The sequence below is a fragment of the Saccopteryx bilineata genome, chromosome 8 (genome assembly GCF_036850765.1).
Source record: "Saccopteryx bilineata isolate mSacBil1 chromosome 8, mSacBil1_pri_phased_curated, whole genome shotgun sequence".
Taxonomy (NCBI): domain Eukaryota; kingdom Metazoa; phylum Chordata; class Mammalia; order Chiroptera; family Emballonuridae; genus Saccopteryx; species Saccopteryx bilineata.
Window position 1 is genome coordinate 84,553,420 of NC_089497.1, and position 21,490 is coordinate 84,574,909.

Consider the following 21,490-nt stretch of genomic DNA (forward strand, 5'->3'; position numbering starts at 1 on the left):
CCTCACCCCTGTTAGATTAGCTATTATCAACAAGACGGGTAATAGCAAATGTTGGAGAGGCTGTGGAGAAAAAGGAACCCTCATTCACTGTTGGTGGGACTGTAAAGTAGTACAACCATTATGGAGGAAAGTATGGTGGTTCCTCAAAAAACTGCAAATAGAACTACCTTATGACCCAGCAATCCCTCTACTGGGTATATACCCCAAAACCTCAGAAACATTGATACGTGAAGACACATGTAGCCCCATGTTCATTGCAGCACTGTTCACAGTGGCCAAGACATGGAAACAACCAAAAAGCCCTTCAATAGAAGACTGGATAAAGAAGATGTGGCACATATACACTATGGAATACTACTCAGCCATAAGAAATGATGACATCAGATTATTTACAGCAAAATGGTGGGATCTTGATAACATTATAAGGAGTGAAATAAGCAAATCAGAAAAAAACAAGAACTACATGATTCCATACATTGGTGGAACATAAAAATGAGACTAAGAGACATGGACAAGAGTGTGGTGGTTACCAAGGGTGGGGGGGGAGGGAGGACATGGGAGGGAGGGAGGGAGAGAGTTAGGGGGAGGGGGAGGGGCACAGAGAACTAGATAGAGGGTGACGGAGGACAATCTGACTTTGGGCGAGGGGGTTGCAACATAATTTGATGACAAAATAACCTAGACATGTTTTCTTTGAATATATGTACCCTGATTTATTAATGTCATCCCATTACCATTAATAAAAATTTATTAAAAAAAATAAATAAATTTACTTGTTCTTTATTTTAAATATTGTATTTGTTCCCGTTTTGTTTTTTTACTTTAAAATAAGATATGTGCAGGGTGCATAGGGATTTGTTCATAGTTTTTTTTTATAGTCCGGCCCTCCAACGGTCTGAGGGACAGTGGACTGGCCCCTTGTGTAAAAAGTTTGGGGACCCCTGCACTAAACAACGTGCCTCACACAGCTTGTGTGGGCACCTTGGCAGCACCTGTTTGTAAATCACCAATAGGGCTGTCTTTGTGCTGCACATCATTCCTGGGGGCTCTATCGATATGCCACTTTCAAAAATAAATCGGAAAACTCTTTGTAAGCATCAAATTATGTATTTTTGTCTTAAAGTAGTAATTGTTTTAACAAATAAAAACTTCCACAATTTTGATAATTAAGTTATAACACACCTTCATTTTAAAGATATCAAGACTGTCATCAAGTAAAGTGGCCTGGCTCTCTCTCTCTGACCTCTGAAGAGCCCTGGCCAAGGAACAGAAGAAGGGAGCCTGGGGCTGGAGCGAGGCCGGCGGCCGGCAACCTCCCTGGGAGAACACTGCCTAACCGGGCTGCCTGTCCGCTCTGATCATTTCTCCTACAGGAAATGTCATTGCTCCATTGCATTGCAAGAAAATGATGTCATCGTGGGGCCCAGACCCATTTCCTGACTTTTAACCTGAGTCTTGTAACCTTTTTCAGCTGTACTGCACCCAGAGAAAATGAAACACATTGAAAAGTAAAGGCCAGCATGTCTCATAAAGGCCTTTGAGGTCCAGGGCGGGGCTCACTTCTGCATAAATATTAATGATTAAAGTACAGTTTTGTTTGGCTATCACATCCTGGATATGGCACGGACCCAGTATCTAGAAAAGGAAAGGGGAAGAAAATGGTGTTCAGGATGTATCTGTCATTTCTTGGCAGAAACCCTTCCTTTTCCTATATTGGGTTTAATTAGTAGGGACGATGTTCAATTTAATTAGGATGTCTTGTTTCATTTAAATAGTGGTGGGAGTTTTTGTTGTTAAACTCTTTGTAAATAATGATCCCCAAACTGATATTTTAAATCTTAAATATTGCATTTGGGTCTCTATGTTTTAGGATTGGTTAAAACCTCAGCCTAAATGACATTATTAAGCTATTTCCTGGAATGTCAAGGGCTGAAATTGACCTGTCAAGAACAACTCTGTTCTTTCAGGGATTTCAGAGAACAAGGGCTCAGATTGCATTCTTGCTCTGTTATTATAAGTTTTTCCCTGGCAGGAAACCACAGGGTCTCAGATAATTTGCATACATCCAATGAGAGCGATCTACTGTTCTGTGGAGGTTTTTAAAATTGCATGACAACACCATGGAAGAATCTCATATGGGGAAAGGGGATTTTTCCCCCCTTTTTCCTAAGCCCCATTTTAAATAGCTTCCTTCCCACAAGCTGATGTGTCCACATTCAAAGAATTATAAGTAACCAGCCCAGTTTTCAGCCTTGGATTCTGTTACTCGTCCAGTAATATTAACAGTCACACAAAACTGGAAACAGGCTGTGTAGAGTAAAGGTGCCTTATTCCTTCTAGTCTGTAAAGCAGACATTTTGGCACAGGATGGTGAGCGTTAACCATTTAGTTCTCTTTGGGCAAGTGCATAACAAAATGTCTGTTCATTTTATTTTTATTTTTTATTTTTTGTATTTTTCTGAAGCTGGAAACGGGGAGGCAGACAGACTCCCGCATGTGCCCGACCGGGATCCACCCGGCACACCCACCAGGGGGCGATGCTCTGCCCATCTGGGGCATTGCTCTGTTGCAACCAGAGCCACTCTAGTGCCTGGGGCAGAGGCCATGGGGCCATCTTTTGCTCCAATGGAGCCTCCGCTGTGGGAGGGGAAGAGAGAGACAGAGAGGAAGGAGAGGGGGATGGGTGGAGAGGCAGATGGGCTCCTATCCTGTGTGCCCTGGCCAGGAATCGAACCCGGGACTTCCGCACACCAGGCCGATGCTCTACCACTGAGCAAACTGGCCAGGGCCTGTTCATTTAAAAAAAAAAATTTAACTTTTCTTCTCCAAAGTGAGAAGCAGGGTGCGGGCGGCAGACAGACAGACTCCCGCATGGGCCCTACTGGGATCCACCTGACATGCCCATCAGGGGGCGATGCTTGGCCCATCTGGGGCGTTGCTCTGCTGAAACCAGAGCCAATCTAGCACCCGAGGTGGAGGCCATGGAGCCATCCTCAGCACCCAGGCCAACTTTGCTCCAATGGAGCCTTGGCTACAGGAGGGGAAGAGAGAGATAGAGAGAAAGGAGAGGGGGAGGGGTGGAGAAGCAGATGGGTGCTTCTCCTGTGTGCCCTGGCCAGGAATCGAACCCGGGACTCCCACACGCTGGGCCGACACTCTACCACTGAACCAACTGGCCAGGGCTGTCTGTTCATTTCTTTGTGAACACAAAAGTAAGAAATAACTCCTCATATTTATTGACATCTGACTATATGTTTGAACAGCTTATACATAGGATTCTAGTTAACCTAAAGCACCTGGTATTAGACTATTTCACTTAGTCTTCATTTGAGATCCTCAGAGTTTTGCACATTTGTCTCTTGCTCAAGTTCTGGGAAGTGACTATGGAACTTCACGGGTCCTGTAGTTGGTGCCACAGGAGCTGGCACTTCACCTCTCAATACAATGCCCAATAGTCACCTTAAATTCTTTCAGAGCCAAGTGGAATATAAGTAAGAAAGCAAAATGTAAGCGAGTCAATAAATAGTCAGGATGTCCAATATTGGGTGGGAATGCTCAAATAATATTAAAATTAATTCAGACAGTATTCTGGTAAATTTGAAGTCCCTACCTATGTGATCACCAGGACCAGGACTAGATGTCATATTGCTGCATTAAGTGACAGATAAATATATTGATTGAAGAGCTGAGGCCTGGGAGGCACCCTATAGGACATCCAGACACCAATAGTTTATCTGTGTGTCCTTGAATATGTCGTTCAGCTTTCCTGAGGATCATATTTTATTTATGATATGCCTAAAGTGTTATATCTAAAATTTTTATTCTGTACTTGTCTATACCCAAAAACACTGATGTTCAAAGGAATCTAATAAGTGTGTTGAATGAATCCATCCATAACTCTAGACACTATTTTTGAGTGCTTAATGTGTGTTAGATTTTCTGCTATGTGCTTTACTTATATCGTATTACTGAATTCTCTCAGCAAATCTGGAAATTAACTCTATTTGAACTGAGGCTATGGCTTAAAATGGCAGAGGACAAGGATATGAATCCAGGGGTTTCTTATTCCAAAGCCCCTACCTCTTTCTGCTACACTACACCAGTGGTTCCCAAATGTTAGCATGCATCAGAAGGGCTTCTAAAATAAGGCTGTTGGGACCTAGCCCCAGAGGTGATGGTAATTATGCTGGTTTGGGGACCACATTTGAGAACCACTGCACTGTGCTATTAGGAGCTACAGGTGGGACCAGGACACAGAGAAGATAAGAGCAGATCTCTGGACAGATTTAATAAAAACTTCTTACATTCAGAGACATTCAACAGCTGGAGGGGGTTGCCTCTGGGGAGTGGTTCAGCTGTCATATGGGTCTTGAGGTATTTGATGAAAAGTTGGAGTAAAGGGTGTCTAAGATTCTTTCTCACTATTAAACTGTTTGTCAGGAGTGCCAAACACAGACTTCAGAGAGGCCAGGAGGGAAGGTTAGACTCTCCTCGCAGGGGACCTGTCTCATTCTGGCTGCTATTCAGTGTTTCAATTGTGTTTGAAGATCTAAAGTCACTTTGGTAATGGCAGGGAAGAATTCAAAAAAAAAAAAAGTTCCCTTAATATAGGTATTTTGAAATTACAATTTAATGAAACATCACTCAGGAACAAGAGAAATTTGAAGAAAACATTCATTCACTGCAAATTTTTATCTCAGGTTTTAAAATTTCTATGCCAACAATGATGAAATTTCAGTTTTTCAATGATAACATGTAAATCAGAAAAAAACAAGGTTAACAATTAAAAAGGACTAAAATTTACAATTATTTCAATTTTTATTTTATAAGAACACAGAGGAAAAATGTTCAAAGATCAAAATAATTTGGTAAATATTTCAAAATAATGGCCACAGACATAACAAATTTAAGGGGAACATTGCTTCAAATTTATTGTTCATTCTTTTGACCCTAGGAAGAGAAGAAAAATAAAGTAGTGTTTATTTCTACAATTTATCAAAGAGAACAGAGTGTCACTTCTGACATTTAATTTAGTCTTTTTTTTTTATGTCAATGGAACCCAGTGAAGGATGACGGAAGTAACAGCACCAGGGTGCCACTTAAGAATTTAAGAGTAATCACCAGAAAGAACAAAACTGGTGATACTGGTAAAGGGAGTGGCAGACAGATATAAAAGGGAAATATATGTGAAATAAGATATGCGGTACGAGTGCAAAGCAGTCGGGAAGAACTATGAGTTTTGTGGGCAGGGGTCATTTAAGGAAGTGGGGAAACTTTGAACTTTGTGTTGAATATCTCTCCTGGTCATTTGCTGTTTGTTTTGTCTGGTTTGGATTGGTTTGGGGATTTTTGAAAATTAATATAAAAGGTAAAGGGCACTTTCCAAAATCTTTGGATGGCAGCCAAGAATTTAAATTTGATTAGAAGGAATGAGAAGATAGCAAACGTTTCTTGAGTACTTATCAAGTCCCTTGCCCAGTGTAAGGCTCTTAGCAGTGATCACATCATTTCATTTTGCAACATGTGAGGTAGATGTTATTTCCATCTTACAAATGAGGAATCTTAAGTTCAGAGAGGTTCTATATTAATTTGCACAAGGCTACTCAGATAGTATGTGATAGATGAAACAATTACACCTCAAACTGTCTGATTTCGAAAGTACCGTGGCATATCAAGTTCCCTGTGTGCCATAAATAATGCTGAAAGCAATTTTTCTTCAATAAACCACTGCTCCTTGGTATGGGAATTCAAATCTCCTTTTTCCTGTGCATTCCTTCCTGGAGATTCTTCTTGGATTCCAATCACCACAGTAAATTCCCCATGACACGTGAATTATTTTTAAATTTGAAATACTCCTGCTGTAGGTTTAGGTAAGCGTTTAGCCATGGCTAGGAAGACCTAAAAATGACATTTAGTATTGCAGTCTACTACTCTGCTACTTTGAATTCTATACTCTCAGTTCCACCTTTCCTGCTTACCTTAGACAGTTCCTGTCCTCACGGAACTAAAATTTTTAAAGAGAAGCTAGACATGTGGATGTAACAAGGAGGAGGTTGGCTGTAACCTGAGTGTGAAGGGGAGCCACAGAAGGATGGAAAGCAGGGGAATAATAGGAGCAGATTTGAACTTCAGGGAGCTTATTTGAGAGCCCAGGTGTAGGATACTTCTTAAGAAAGACAAGATGAACAACTAAGGTACTGCAACAAAGAATTGATGCTTCTCATCTCTCTCCCTTCCTGTCTGTCTGTCCCTATCTATCCCTCTCTCTGACTCTCTCCCTGTCTCTGTCAAAAAAAAAAAAAAGAAAAGGAAAAGAAAGACAGGATGGCAAGACTAGAAGCAAAGACATCTTAACGACAGAAGTTGGAGGGCAGAACTAGGGCCATGGTTAGCACAGAGAATGGGAGACACAATGGAGGAATGTTTAAGAGGTGCAGTTATCAGGATGTGGTGACTGACCTAGGTGTGAGGAGGAGTCAAGGTTGACTCCACATGTTAAATTTTTCCTGAGTGCTCCAAGTGCTGGCGACTAAGCTGGAGATGCAGGAAGAGGAGCAGGTGTGGGGGATAAGGAGATGATCAGCTCCATGAACATCTTGAGTTTGATGTTTCTGAGGACAGCCAGGAGAGTGTCCAAAAAATAGTCAGATGTAGAGCTCATTAGAGCAGAAGAGGAAACTGAGTTACAGGTATAGATGTGTCAGGCATCAGCCCTGAAGTGGTAACGAAGGCCACCAGCCTTTAAAGGGTGAATAGGGCAAAGGAGCTCTCTCAGGTGGAGGAGGAAAACCATGAAGAAGGAAGAGAACCAACGCAAAAGGAGCCTGGAAGTCAAAGGGAAGAATTTCATTAAAAAGTGGTTGATAGTTTCAAAGGTTGTAGAGAGATCCAGGAAGATGTGGACTGAGAAGGCTTTATTAGGCGTGGTTATCTACAGGTCAGTCTTTGCCATGGGAGATCCAGCAGAAGAAAGGCAAAGTTGCTAAATAAATATGGACTAGATTCAAACTGTCTCATAGCCCATGTCCTTCGATACTAGATGTATTCTAAACTCAAAGCAAGTCATCATTAACATCTGATATGTGACCAACAAAAGTCATAAAATGTCCAGTACCTCATTGGCTAGACTCTCAAGCTTAAGTCCTCTGATTTCTTATGAGTTTTCACAGTGGTTTTTAATTAATGATGAAATGTGGAACTGAATATTTACCCCAAATGAAAAGAGTAAGACTTTCACATTGACTCCAATTGCTCTGTCTTGTCTTCATGGTCAAGAAACCCCTTTGCATCTTCTTGGGCCCCTCCAATGTCCCACATTTTCACTCTTGCCAAGTCGTATTGATTTTACCTCTTAAATATCTGTTACATGTATCACTTTTTCTTCATGCTCACCATCACTCCCTCACTCAGATCTTGTTCCTCTTGGTCTGCTGGCTCAAGTCTTTTTTTTTTTTTTTTTTACAGAGACAGAGAGAGAGTCAGAGAGAGAGAGATAGACAGGGACAGCCAGGAATGGAGAGATGAGAAGCATCAATCATTACTTTTTCATTGCGCATTGCGACACCTTAGTTGTTCATTGATTGCTTTCTCATATGTGCCTTGACCGCAGGCCTTCAGCAGACCGAGTAACCCCTTGCTCAAGCCAGCGACCTTGGGTCCAAGCTGGTGAGCTTTTGCTCAAACCAGATGAGCCTGAGCTCAAGCTGGCGACCTCGGGGTCTCGAACCTGGGTCGCTCTGCATCCCAGTCCAATGCTCTATCCACTGCACCACCGCCTGGTCAGGCCTGGCTCAAGTCTTATTTCTCCTCAGGCCCTGCAAGTCAATAGAAGACCTGAATGTGTCTTGATCATCTTTCAGTCTCTACCCTTTACCCTCTAGCATAATTTTGGGAGTTAATATATGCTCAATAAATATAAAGAATAAAGTATAAGTAATGATTGTTGTATTTAGGGCATTGGGTTCATACTCCTTGAGAAAAGTCATATTTAGTAACAGAGAACAGAAGATATTTCTCTTATCAAATAGATACTAGTTACTACCCAGCACCTAGTGATTCTTTGCTTTAACTGGCAGCTTTCCTTCTCATCTAGAGTACTTAAGTGATAACTAAGAGAAGAAAAACATTTTAAAACAATCTTTTTTTTTGCAAATAATCTGGAGTTATAAGTTTCTTACTTAAACAGTAATATGACAGTAATTTTTAAAAAAAGACAGCTTAACAAGATAATTGGGTTGGTTTGATATGACACATTGAATTTATTTTCTGGTTTCTTTCTCTTTTTTTAGATTTTATTCATTTTAGAGAGAGGAGAGAGAAGGCAGGGTGGGGAGGAGCAGGAAGCATCAACTCCCATATGTGCCATGACCAGGCAAGCCCAGGGTTTTGAACCAGCAACCTCAGTGTTCCAGGTCCACACTTTTATCCACTGTGCCACCACAGGTCAGGCAACACATTGAATACTGAGCAAAGAAAGGTGTTTTTCTAAAGCGGTCAAAGTGAGCTGTGAATCTGTGACAGCTCTCAGACTCTCTCTCCTGAGTAATATTGCTGGCATATGTAACTTCTTGAACTACCATAGTAAGGCTATGTGGTGTACCCCAACGACACATCAGTGTGGCATAGGACAGGTAAAGAGCCAGTCATTGCTGCTCAGATTTCCCCCTTCTGAACGGTAATCTTCTCCAATGGAGTAAAGTTGTATTTCAAAATCACAGGTTGACACAGCTTGGATAGGTCTTAAGAGGCTGGCTGGCAAACCCTGTGGTCTTAGAGATGAAGTTTCACGTTCACCTCTACCGATGTGTGCAGTGGTAGACTGCTGCGTTGTCCAAAGTTTCTGCTGGCTCCTGGGCTAGTCTGGGAGGGAAAGTATCATTGTTATTCCCCCACTCCACACAAACCCCATTGTTTTTCACCCCATTTACTTCCTCTGTTTCTCTCCTTTCTTTCCTATGGGAAGTGAACTCAGGCATCCAATGATAGCCTTTAATTCTCTTCTTTAATTAATAAATGTTAAAGTCCTAAAGTAACACTGTTACATATTTAAATGGTTTTGTGCTTACATATTAGTACCACTATAGTCATTCTGAAATAGTTACTAGAATAAATTCAGTTTTCTTTGTTGAAAACTCAATTTATACGATTATAGAAAATTGAGACTTCTGATTTCTACTCAATATTTTGTCTTTTCAGAAAACAAAAAGTTGTTATTTGTTTTAAATATAACACTTAAATTTTGATTGAGAATATATTAATAATTATATCTTACAATACGAGTAGGGAACAAAAAAAAAACCCACTAGGGTAATTTATATTAAAAAACTAAATTGACTTCATGTCAAAAGGAAAATATGTTGACACTAATTTATAAAGTAAAAATTGACAAAGAGCTGTTCTCAGGTTACTAACCCCTTCCCACCTATTGTTTTCTCTTTGAAAAAATATCAAGCTTATTTTAATATATTACTTTAGTTTCACTCCATCCCTTAGTAAGTTGCTGTCACCCTTAGCATGGTTCCTCTGATTAAATATAATTAAAATATTCTGGAAAAAATAGCATTTATTTCTAAAATATGAGTGTATTTTTGTCTGTGAGAAACATAAGAAAGATTGTCCACAAAAAGCAAAACCATGCAAGGTCACTTGGAATAGAGAACAATGAAGATGCCCAGCCAGGAGGTGTGGCCCAGTCGCACGAGCCTGGGCTCCAAACCCACGAGACCTGGAGGAGAATCCGGGCTCCTCACCTGGGAAATGCAGGTAATAAGCTTTGAAGTTTTGTGGAGAATGAAGGAGGTAAAGCACCGAAATGTAGTAACTGTCTAATAAGGAGCACCTACAACTGTCCTTCTATTATCCAGTTTTATGTCATGGCTATTACTATTCCAGACAAAATAATGAGATCACAGAAATAGTAATAGTCTGAATTGTGATTATTTTTCTAGATTCTGATTTTTTTTTCTACTGACCAATTTGAAGAGACCACATAAAGAAATTTGTAAGGAAGAAATACAATGGATTCTTACTGTTCTATAGTCCTGCTTGAGTTTTATTTGAGTTTAATCCAAGGGGATTTATTTCTCAAAAAGCACCAGAAAGATCTACTATAGCCCGACCTGAGGCCTCAGACCTTGAGAATGAGTCAGAGATAAACTCATTTCAAAACATATTTATAGCTTGACCAGGCAGTAGGTGGCTCATTGGATAGAGCAGCAGACTGAGATGCAGAGGACCCAGGTTCAAAACCCTGAGGTCACCAGCTTGATCATAGGTTCATCTAGCTTGAACGTGGGCTCACCAGCTTGAGAGTGGGGTTGCTGGTTTGAGCATGAGATAATAGACTTGACCTTATAATGGCTGGCTTGAGCCCAAAGGTCGCTGGCTTGAGCCCAAGGTCATTGGCTTGAGCAAGGGGTCACTCGCTTTGCTGTAGAACCCTGGTCAAGGCACATATGAGAAAGCAATGAACAACTAAGGTGCCACAACAAAGGATTGATGCTTCTCATCTCTCTGCCTTCCCTTCTGTCCCTGTTTCTCTCTCTCTCAGTCTCTGTCACAAAAAAACAAACAAACAAAACAAACAACCCCCCCCACCATATTTATATTGCTAATAATATGGGTAGGGCCACTGGTAATTCAGAGCCAGTATATTGCTACTTGCTATGTCTTCATTTTGGAAGAAAAGAGTCCTCCACTGATAAATATTCTGTCCTTATATGTCTTTTCCTTTTTTTTTGTATTTTTCTGAAGTTGGAAATGGGAGGCAGTCAGACAGACTCCCGCATGCGCCCAACTGGGATCCACCCCGCATGCCCACCAGGGGGCGATGCCCCGCCCATCTGGGGCATTGCTCTGTTGCGACCAGAGCCACTCTAGCACCTGGAGCAGAGGCCATGGAGCCTTCCTCAACACTCAGGCCAACTTTGCTCCAATGGAGCCTTGGCTGCGGGAGGGGAAGAGAGAGAGAGAGAGGAAGGAGAGGGGTGGAGAAGCAGATGGGCGCTTCTCCTGTGTGCCCTGGCCGGGAATCGAACCCGGGACTCCTGCACGCCAGGCCGATGTGCTACCACTGAGCCAACTGGCCAGGGCCTGTCCTTATATGTTTTTCAACTGCATTTAAAAGAGTTACCTACAACTTTTATGGAAAGCAAATGTTTTTCAATTCATTGAAATAAAATAAAACCACTGTCTCACATGATAAGGGGGAAAATATTTTCTTTCTCCCTTTCATTAAAAAAAACACACCTAAAACCCAAACATAACAATGAATAATGAAAGGAAAACAAATGAAGCCATTCCATTCTGTGGAGGAGAGCAGAGTGGCTGCAGGGGACAGCTGCAGTGCGTTTGGCGTCCCAGTTCTTTTCTTCCTGTCACTTTATTACTTACTGAACCAAGAATGTAGACAATTCTGGCTATGGTTGTTTTGCGTTTTAGTTTCTCGACTTAAAGTCTTGTGTCCTAAGCTGACAGGGTCACTTCAGCCTGTGTGCATGGAGCCACACAAGCAGGGGGGATTTACTCCTTTCACAGCTCCACCCCTTCCCAGGAGGCCCTTGAAATTTGGAAGGGCTCACTGCCTCAGTCAGCTCAGGCTGCTATAACAGACTACCATAAACTTGGTGGCTTAAACAACAAACATGTATTTCTCATAGTTCTGAAAGCTGGAAATCCAATATCAAGGTGCCAGCAGAGGCAGTGTTTGTTGAGAGCCCACTCCTTTGTTTGAAGATGACCATCTTCTTGCTTTTTCCTTCCATGGCAAACAGAGAGCTGTGTCTGGTCTATTTAATGTCTCATAAGGACACTAATCTCATAATGGGGCACTACCCTTAAGACCTCATCTATACCTAACTACCTTCCAAAGGCCCCAGTTCCTAATACCATTACAATGGAAATTAGTGCTTCAACATGAATTTGGTTGGGGTGTGACAGACACCTAGAGCCCTCACACAATGCCTTTGTGAGTGTTTATCAAAATTGTCAAACCCTTTATGACTCAAGCATTTTTCACTGTGGTTTTGGTTGGGTACCCATTCACTGCATGCTCATATACCATCACTGTGTGACCTTCAGCAAGATGTTCTCAAATGTTTGTGTCTCCCCTCCCCAACCCCTATGATGATATTTGGAGGTGTATCATTAGAAAGGTAATAAAGTTTAGGAGAGGTCATGAGAATGGAACCGCCATAATGGGATTAGATCTTCCTCTTTTCAGAAGCAGGCACAAGAAAGGTCATGTGAGCACATAGTGAGAAAGCAGCCATCCATAAACCATGGAGAGAAGTTTCACCAAATACCAACCATTAATTTGAACTTCCAGCATTCAGAACTGAAAAAAAAAAATGTGTGTTCAGTAAGCCATCCCATCTATAGCTTTTTGTTATAGCAACTCAAGCTGACTGGGACACAAGATGACTTCAATTCTACTAAACTGAAAGGCACAGGAGTAGAAAGAAATAATGAATGTGGTAATTCCTAAAGGGGTATTTAATTTATTTTTGAAAACATGTTTTTAAACTTATAGAACAAAACTCTTAGAAGTGAATATATATTTTTAAATTTTATTTTATTGATTTTAATTTATTCTGTTTACCTAGACTCTAAGGTCCCCCCGAATGCATCCCCCTCCCCCATGTTCCCCTCAACATCCACTTTGCCACCCTCCCTGCAACGCCCTCCCCTTTTCTTCCAGGATTATCCCATCCTATCATCCCATTTCCCTCTGTCTGCTTTCCCTCTGGTCCCTTTGATCCCACCTCTGTCTCTATTCCACTCCTCAGTTCACATTGTTCATTGGATTCCTTGAATGAGTGAGATCATATGATATTTTTCTTTCTCTGCCTGGCTTATTTCACTTAGCATAATAGTTTCCAGGTCCATCCATGTTGTTGCAAAAGGTAAAGATTTCCTTTTTCGTAAGTATTCCATTGTGTATATGTACCACTGCTTTTTAATCCACTCGTCCACTGACGGACACTTGGGCTGTTTCTAGATCTTCGCTATTGTGAACAATGCTGCCATAAACATGGGGGTGCATTTCTCCTTTTGAGTCAGTGCTATGGTGTTCTTGGAATATATTCCTAAAAGTGGGATGGCTGGGTCAAAAGGCAGTTCCATTTTTAATTTTTTGAGGAAGCTCCAAACTGTTTTCCACAGTGGCTGCACCAGTCTGCATTCCCACCAGCAGTGCAGGAGGGTTCCCTTTTCTCCACATCCTCGCCAGCACTTATTCTGTGCTGTTTTATTAATGAGTGCCATTCTGACTGGTGTGAGGTGATATCTCATTGTGGTTTTAATTTGCATTTCTCTAATGGTTAGTGATGTTGAACATTTTTTCATCTCCCTATTGGCCATCTGTATGTTCTCTTTGGAGAAGTGTCTCTATTCATTTCTTTTGCCCATTTTTTGATTGGATTGTTTATCTTCCTGGTGTTGAGTTTTATAAGTTCTTTATAAATTTTGGTTATTAACTCCTTATCGAATGTATTGTCAAATATGTTCTCCATTGTGTGGTTTGTCTTTTTATTTTGTTCATATTGTCTTTAGCTGTGCAGAAGCTTTTTAGTTTGATATAGTCCCCTTTGTTTATCCTATCTTTTATTTCACTTGCCCATAGAAATAAATCATCAAATATATTGCTGCAAGGGATGTCAGAGAGCTTACTGCCTATGTTTTCTTCTAAGATGCTTCTGGTTTCAAAGCTAACATTTAAGTCTTTTATCGATTTTGGGTTTATTTTTGTGAGTGGTATAAGTTGGTGGTCTAGTTTCATTTTTTTGCAAGTAGCTGTCCAATTTTCCCAGCACCATTTATTAAAGGGGCTGTCTTTACTCCATTGTATGCTCTTACCTCCTTTGTTAAATATCAGTTATCCATAAAGGTGTGGGTTTATTTCTGGGTTCTCTGCTCTGTTCCATTGATCTATATGCCTGTTCTTATGCCAGTACCAGGCTGTTTTGAGTACAATGGCCTTGTAATATAACTTGATATCAGGAAGTGGGATACCTCCCACTTTATTCTTCCTTTTCAAGATTATTGAGGCTATTCGTGTTCTTTTTGGTTCTATATAAATTTTTGGAATATGTGTTCTATATCTTTGAAATATGTCATTGGTATTTTAATTGGTATTGCATTGAATTTATAAATTGCTTTGGGTAATATAGACATTTTAATGATGTTTATTCTTCTTATCCACAAACATGGTATATGCTTCCATTTGTTAGTATCTTCCTTGATTCTTTTATCAATGTTTTATAATTTTCCAAGTACAAGTCTTTAATCTCCTTGGTTAAATCTACTCCTAGGTAATGTGCTTTATATTTTTTATTGCAATAGTGAAGGGGATTTTTTTCTTAATTTCTCTTTTTGACAGTTCATTGTTGGTGTATAAAAATGCCTTTGATTTCTGACTATTAATTTTATATCCTGCCACTTTGCTGAATTTATTTACCAGGTCCAGTATTTTTTTGACTGCGACTTTATGTTTTTCTATATATAGTGTCATATCATCTGCAAATAATGGTAGTTTTACTTCTTCTTTTCCAATTTGGATGCCTTTTATCTCTTCTTCTTGTCTAATTGCTGTGGCTAGGACTTCCAGGACTATGTTGAATAAGAGTGGTAAAAGGGGGCACCCCTGCCTTGTTCTTGATCTTAAGGGTATTGCTTTTAATTTTTGCCCATTGAGTATGATGTTCGCTGTGGGTTTGTGATAGATGGCCTTTATCATGTTGAGACATGTTACCTGTATTCCCACTTTGCTGAGAGTTTTGATCATAAATGGGTGCTGGACTTTATCAAATGTTCTTTCTGCATCTATTGAAATTATCATATGGTTTTTCTTCTTCCTTTTGTTTATGTGATGAATCACATTGATTGATTTGCGAATATTGTACCAGCCTTGCATCCCAAGAATAAGTCCCACTTGATTATGATATATAATTTTTTTCATATATTGCTGGATTTGGTTTGGTAATATTTTGTTGAGGATTTTAGCATTTAAATTCATCAGGAATATTGGCCTATAATTTTTTTCTTTGTGTTGTCTTTTCCAAGTTTTAGAATCAGAATTATGCTCTCCTCATAAAGGGAGCTTGGAAGTCTTCCCTCCTCTTGTAGTTTTTGAAATAGCTTGGGAAGGATAGGAGTTAGTTCCTCTTTGAATATTTGGTAGAATTCACCTGTGAAGCCATCTGGCCCAGGGCTTTTGTTTACTGGGAGTTTTTTGATAACTGTTTCAATCTCATCTTTTGAATCGGTCTGTTTAGGTTTTCTCATTCATCCAGATTGACCTTTGAAAGATTATATGTTTCAAGGAATTTGTCCATTTCACCTAGGTTGTCTAATTTTTTGGCATACAGTTCTTTGTAGTATTTTCTTACAATCCTTTGTATGCTACTGTGTCAGTTTTTATTTCTCCACTCTCATTCCTAATTTTATTTATTTGAGTCCTCTCTCTTTTTTTCTTGGTGAATCTGGTTACAGATTCATCGATCTTGTTTACCTTTTCAAAGAACCAGCTCTTCGTTTCATCAATCCTCTGTATTTTTTTTTTTTTAGCCTCTATGTCATTTATTTTCACTCTGATCTGTATTATTTCCTTCCTTCTACTTCCTCTGGGCTTTACTTGCTGTTCTTTTTCTCGTCCTTTTAGATGCAAGGTTAAGTTGTTTATTTGAGCTTTTTCTAGCTTCTTAAGCTATGCCTGTAAATCTATGAACTTCCCTCTCAAGACTGCTTTGTTGTGTCCCATAAATATTGAGTTGTTGTATGCTCAATTTCATTTGTTTCAAGAAAATTTTTTATTTCTTCCTTGATCTCATTGTTAACCCATTTGTTATTTAAGAACATGCTATTTAGTTTCCAAGTGTTTGAATGTTTTTCAGTTTTTCTGTTGTGGTCAATTTCTAGTTTCATGCCATTGTGCTCAGAGAAGATGCTTGATTTGATTTCAGTCTTCTTAAATTTGTTGAGGCCACTTTTGTGCCCTAACATGTGGTCTATCCTAGAGAATGTACCATGAGCACATTCAAAAAGAATGTATATTCTGCTGCTTTAGGGTAAAAGGTTCTGAAGATATCCATTTAATCCAGTTGATCTTGAATGTTCTTTAAGTCTGCTGTTTCTTTGTTAATTTTCTTTCTTGAGGATCTATCCAGTGATGTTAGTGGAGTATTGAAATCCCCTACTATTATATATTGCTGTTGATCTTGCCCTTTATGTCCATCGAAGTCTGCTTTATATATTTAGGTGCTCCTATATTAGGTGCATAGATATTTATAATGGTTATATCTTCCTGTTGGATTTCTCCCTTTATCACTATGTAGTGACCTTCTTTATCTTTTACTATAGCCTTTGTTTTAAAGTCTATTTTGTCAGATATAAGTATTGCTACCCCAGCTTTTTTTTCATTTCCATTTGCATAAAATATTTTTTTCTAACCTTTTATTTTCAGTCTATGTGCATCTTTTGTTTTGAGGTCTGTCTCTTGTAGACAGCATATGTATGGGTCCTGTTTTCTTATCCATGCAGCTACTCTATGTCTTTTAATTGCATCACTTAATCCATTTACATTTAAGGCTATTATTGATATGTAGTTGTTTATTGCCATTTTATTCTTTAAATCTACATTTCTTTTTTACTAGATTCCCCCCCCTCCCTTTGTTCTGTTTACATCAGGCCCCTTACCATTTCTTGGAGCATTGGTTTGGTTGTAATGAATTTTTTGAGTTTGTTTTTTTTTTTTGTCTGGGAAGCTTTTTATTTCTTTTTCAATTTTAGATGCTAGCCTTGCTGGATAAAGAAGTCTAGAAGTCTTGGTTATAGGTTCTTGTTCTACATTACTTTGAATATTTTTTGCCATTCCCTTCTGGCCTCAAGTGCTTCTGTTGAAAAGTTGGATGTCATTCTTTTTGGGGCTCCCTTGTAGGTGATTGACTGCTTTTCTCTTGCAGTTTTTAGTATTCTTTCTTTATCTCTTAGCTTTGGTATTTTGATTATGATGTGTCTTGGTGTAGATCTCTTTGTGTTCCTTTTTAATGGGGTTCTCTGTGCTTCTTGAAGCTGTGTGCCTTTTTCCTGCAACAATTTAGGGAAATTTTCAGCCGTGATTTTTTCAATCAGGTTCTTTATCCCTTGTTCTTTATCTTCTTCCTCAGGAATCCCTATCATGTGAATTCTCTCTATGTTGGCACAGAGCTCTCTTAGAGTTTCCTCAGACTTTTTTCTTTTAAACAGTTTTTTAAAATTTATTTATTTTAGAGAGAAGGGACAGAGAGAGGGAGAGAGAGGCAGAGAGAGAAAAAGGGGGAGGAGCAGAATGCATCAACTCCCATATGTACCTTGACCAGGCGAGCCTGCGATTTCAAACCAGCGACCTCAGCGTTCCAGATCGACACTTTACCTACTACACCACCACAGGTCAGGCTCCTCACACTTCTTGATCCTCTTTTTTTTTTTTTCTGTTCTGCTTCAGTGCTTTCACTTATCTTGTCTTCTAAATCGCTGATTTGATTCTCTGCTTCATCAAGCCTGCTTCTAATTCCTTCTAGTGAAGTCTTCATTTCTGGTATTTTGTTTGTCATTTCTGTCTGGTTCTTTTTTGTGATTTCAGTGTCATTTTTGATGGTTGCAATTTCTTTATTTAAGTGCTCATTAAGTCCATCCATTGTAGCTTTGAGATCCTTAAGCATCATAACAATCATTATATTAAACTCTGCATCTGGTAATTTGATTACTTCCATTTCATTCAGTTCTTTTTCTGGAGATTTTTCTTGTTGATTTATATGGTTTACATTCCTCTGTCTTACCATTGTTTCTGTGTGTGGTTTGCAGGCTTGTTAGAGTTGTTGGTCTGAGGTTGATTTATTTAATTTGGCTTCTCCTCCAGGCCTTTATTCCTCTGCCTCTGTGGGTTGCTTGGATTTTAATTCTCCTTAACTAGTAGAACTGCTTTAAAATCTTGATTTTTCTGCTGGTTGTTTGCTGAACCCAGCAGGGAGCTTCTGTTTGCTGATCTCAGCAGGGGGCTTCTATGTTTAGGAGAGGGGAAGTGGGCTTATCTTGTTTTTGTTTTTTGGCCCTATTTGAAACTGTATCCAGGAATGGGGTGGGTGTGACCTCTGAGAATTTGAAGGTGTGTTCTGCCCAGTTACTCTTCAAGGGCTGGTGCATTTTCAGTATAAAAGGGGAGGTGTAGTTCAGGTTTTCCTGGAAACCTGAGTCACTGCCCTTCCCCCTTACTTCCTCCTTTCCAGAAGGCCTTTCATGCTTTTGGAGCTGGAGAGCTTTTTGGAGGTGGGTCACCTGGTTCTACTCTAGGTTCTACTCTAGTGACTCCTCCCCCAGCTATAGCCACCTCCACACTGGAGAATGAGTCATCTTAGCTCGTGTCAGGTCCCCTTATCTCACTCTCCTCACTTTCCTCATGCAAGACCAGTCAGTCCTCTTAGCCATCCTTGCCCCCAGAACCCCAGACAAGTGACTGTGAGTGTTATTTTCTGCTCTTTCCCTTTAAGGCTACTCTTTCACCAGCCGCTTCCCACAGACAGAACTCTCATTCTTCTCCCCTCTCAATGCTGTCCAGCTATCTTCTTCAGACCCTGGGTTTCGAGACTGGGTCTCCGGTCCTGATACTGAGGAACCCCACCTCTCAGTGTCTCTCTCCTTGTAATGTGAGCCCTTCTGGACTCTCAGCCTCAGCCTCTGCTCGCTCCTGGGAGTGGGGGGAGCCTCCACCACACCCCCACACTCTCTACCAGGATTGGTTTGGATTCTTTTGTGCTCCTTGGGTTTTGTTTGTTTGTTTGTTTGTTTACAGAGACAGAGAGAGAGTCAGAAAGAGGGACAGATAGGGACAGACAGACAGGAACGGAGAGAGATGAGAAGCATCAGTCATCAGTTTTTCGTTGCAATACCTTAGTTGTTCACTGATTGCTTTCTCATATGTGCCTTGACCGCGGGCCTTCAGCAGACCAGGTAACCCATTGCTCAAGCCAGTGACCTTGGGTCCAAGCTGGTTAGCTTTGCTCAAACCAGATAAGCCTGCACTCAAGCTGGCTGTCTTGAACCTGGGTCCTCCGCATCCCAGTCCGAAGCTCTATCCACTGTGCCACCACCTGGTCAGGCTGTGCTCCTTGGTTTTTTATTTTTTATTTTTTTTATTTTTGAAGCTGGAAACAGGGAGAGACAGTCAGACAGACTCCCGCATGCGCCCAACCAGGATCCACCCAGCACACCCACCACGGGCGACGCTCTGCCCACCAGGGGGCGATTCTCTGCCCATCCTGGGCGTCGCCATGTTGCGACCAGAGCCACTCTAATGCCTGAGGCAGAGGCCACAGAGCCATCCCCAGCGCCCGAGCCATCTTTGCTCCAATGGAGCCTTGCCTGCGGGAGGGGAAGAGAGAGACAGAGAGGAAAGCACAGTGGAGGGGTGGAGAAGCAAATGGGCGCTTCTCCTGTGTGCCCTGGCGGGGAATCGAACCCGGGTCCTCCGCACGCTAGACCAATGCTCTACCGCTGAGCCAACCGGCCAGGGCCATTGGTTTTTTATTTTTTATTTTTGTATTTTTCTGAAGCTGGAAATGGGGAGAGACAGTCAGACAGACTCCTGCATGCGCCCGACTGGGATCCACCCAGCACGTCCACCAGGGGCGACGCTCTGCCCACCAGGGGGCGATGCTCTGCCCCTCCGGGGTGTCGCTCTGCAGCGACCACAGCCACTCTAGCGCCTGAAGCAGAGGCTAAGGAGCCATCCCCAGCACCCGGGCCATCTTTTGCTCCAATGGAGCCTTGCCTGCGGGAGGGGAAAAGACAGAGAGGAAGGGGAGGGGTGGAGAAGCAAATGGGTGCTTCTTCTATGTGCCCTGGCCGGGAATCGAACCTGGGTCCACCACATGCCAGGTTGATGCTCTAACGCTGAGCCAACCAGCCAGGGCTTGTGCTCCTTGGTTTTTGAGTCCTGTTCTTTTAGTCTGAAGTTGGTTTTTCATGATGATTGTTCTTAAATTAATTTGTAATCCAGTTTGGTCATGGGAGGTGGCACTCTGTGTGTCGGCCTACTCTGCTGCCATCTTGGAACCCTTACAAGTGAATATTATCTATAATACTGACTGTTACATATGAATCTGAAAAAAAATTGATTTTGTTCTATGATATAATAAAGTACAATTTTTTTCCCAAATCTTTTTTTTTTTTCTACAGAGACAGAGAGAGAGAGAGTCAGAGAGTGGGGTAGACAGGGACAGACAGATAGGACTGGAGAGATGAGAAACATCAATCATTAGGTTTTCATTGCGCATTGCAACACCATAATTGTTCATTGATTGCCTTCTCATATGTGCCTTGACCATGGGCCTTCAGCAGACCAATTAACCCCTTGCTTGAGCCAGCGACCTTGGGCTCAAGCTGGTGAGCTTTTGCTAAAACCAGATGAGCCCTCGCTCAAGCTGGCGACCTCGGGGGCTCGAACCTGGGTCTTCCACATCCCAGTCCGACACTTTATCCACTGCGCCACCGCCCAGTCAGGCCCAAATCTTTTTTTAACCATCATATTTTCTTTTTTTACAAATGTTCACAATTCTTGAGTGTCCTAATATATATTATATATATATAACAGAATTAAAAATTTAGGCACTTAAAAGTTCAGCCTTTAAAAGCATTTTCAATGTTTTGATTATATATGAAATGAAAATCATTAGCATATTTTACAATATTTATAGTTTTTAATAAAATTTTAAAATGTTACTTACTTTTCTTAGCATGTGAGGAATCTAACAATATAACTATATGAAGGTTCAGTAAATATGGAACTACTCTATATAACTCTGTATCTCAAAAAATGATCCACTTTTTCTTTTAAGAAAGTTGTGTGTTTTCTAGAATTTTGATAAATAGTACATTCATTTCACTGCTGGGAATTTTGCCTAATATATTCAAGATTTCTACATGGTAACAAAGGTTTGTTCAAGCTGCATGTGCTCTTTGTGGGCTTGGTGCAGCAGTGTGTTGATTAAGGCCTAACATCATATTCCATTATGTCAGCTACTCATCCTCCCTAGTGAAACATGATCCGCCACCATTGTGGACTCAGTGGTGTCAAGTCATCCGGAAACACTCACCCAAGACATGCTGCTTATTGAATTTATCTGAAACTCTCACCCAAACTAGTGCTGCACTCTATGTAGATGGGAAAAATGTAATTCTGTCTGGAAGTGACACTAAGAGAATCTTGTGCTAGGAAAAGAATTTTCATCAGAATCTCTTGGGTCATGTATTAAAAATGCACATTCCCTGCCTCCAACCCCAGAGTTTCTGACCTGTTAAGAATGGTCTTGGATTAGATCCAGAAATCTTGTTTAATAATAAAGCTGGGCGATTCTGACGTCATTGGTCCACTTGGACAAACATGCTGCCAGGGTGTGGCACAAGGATATTTACAGTTGTGAGTATGCAAAACACAGAATTGACTCTTATATTATTATTT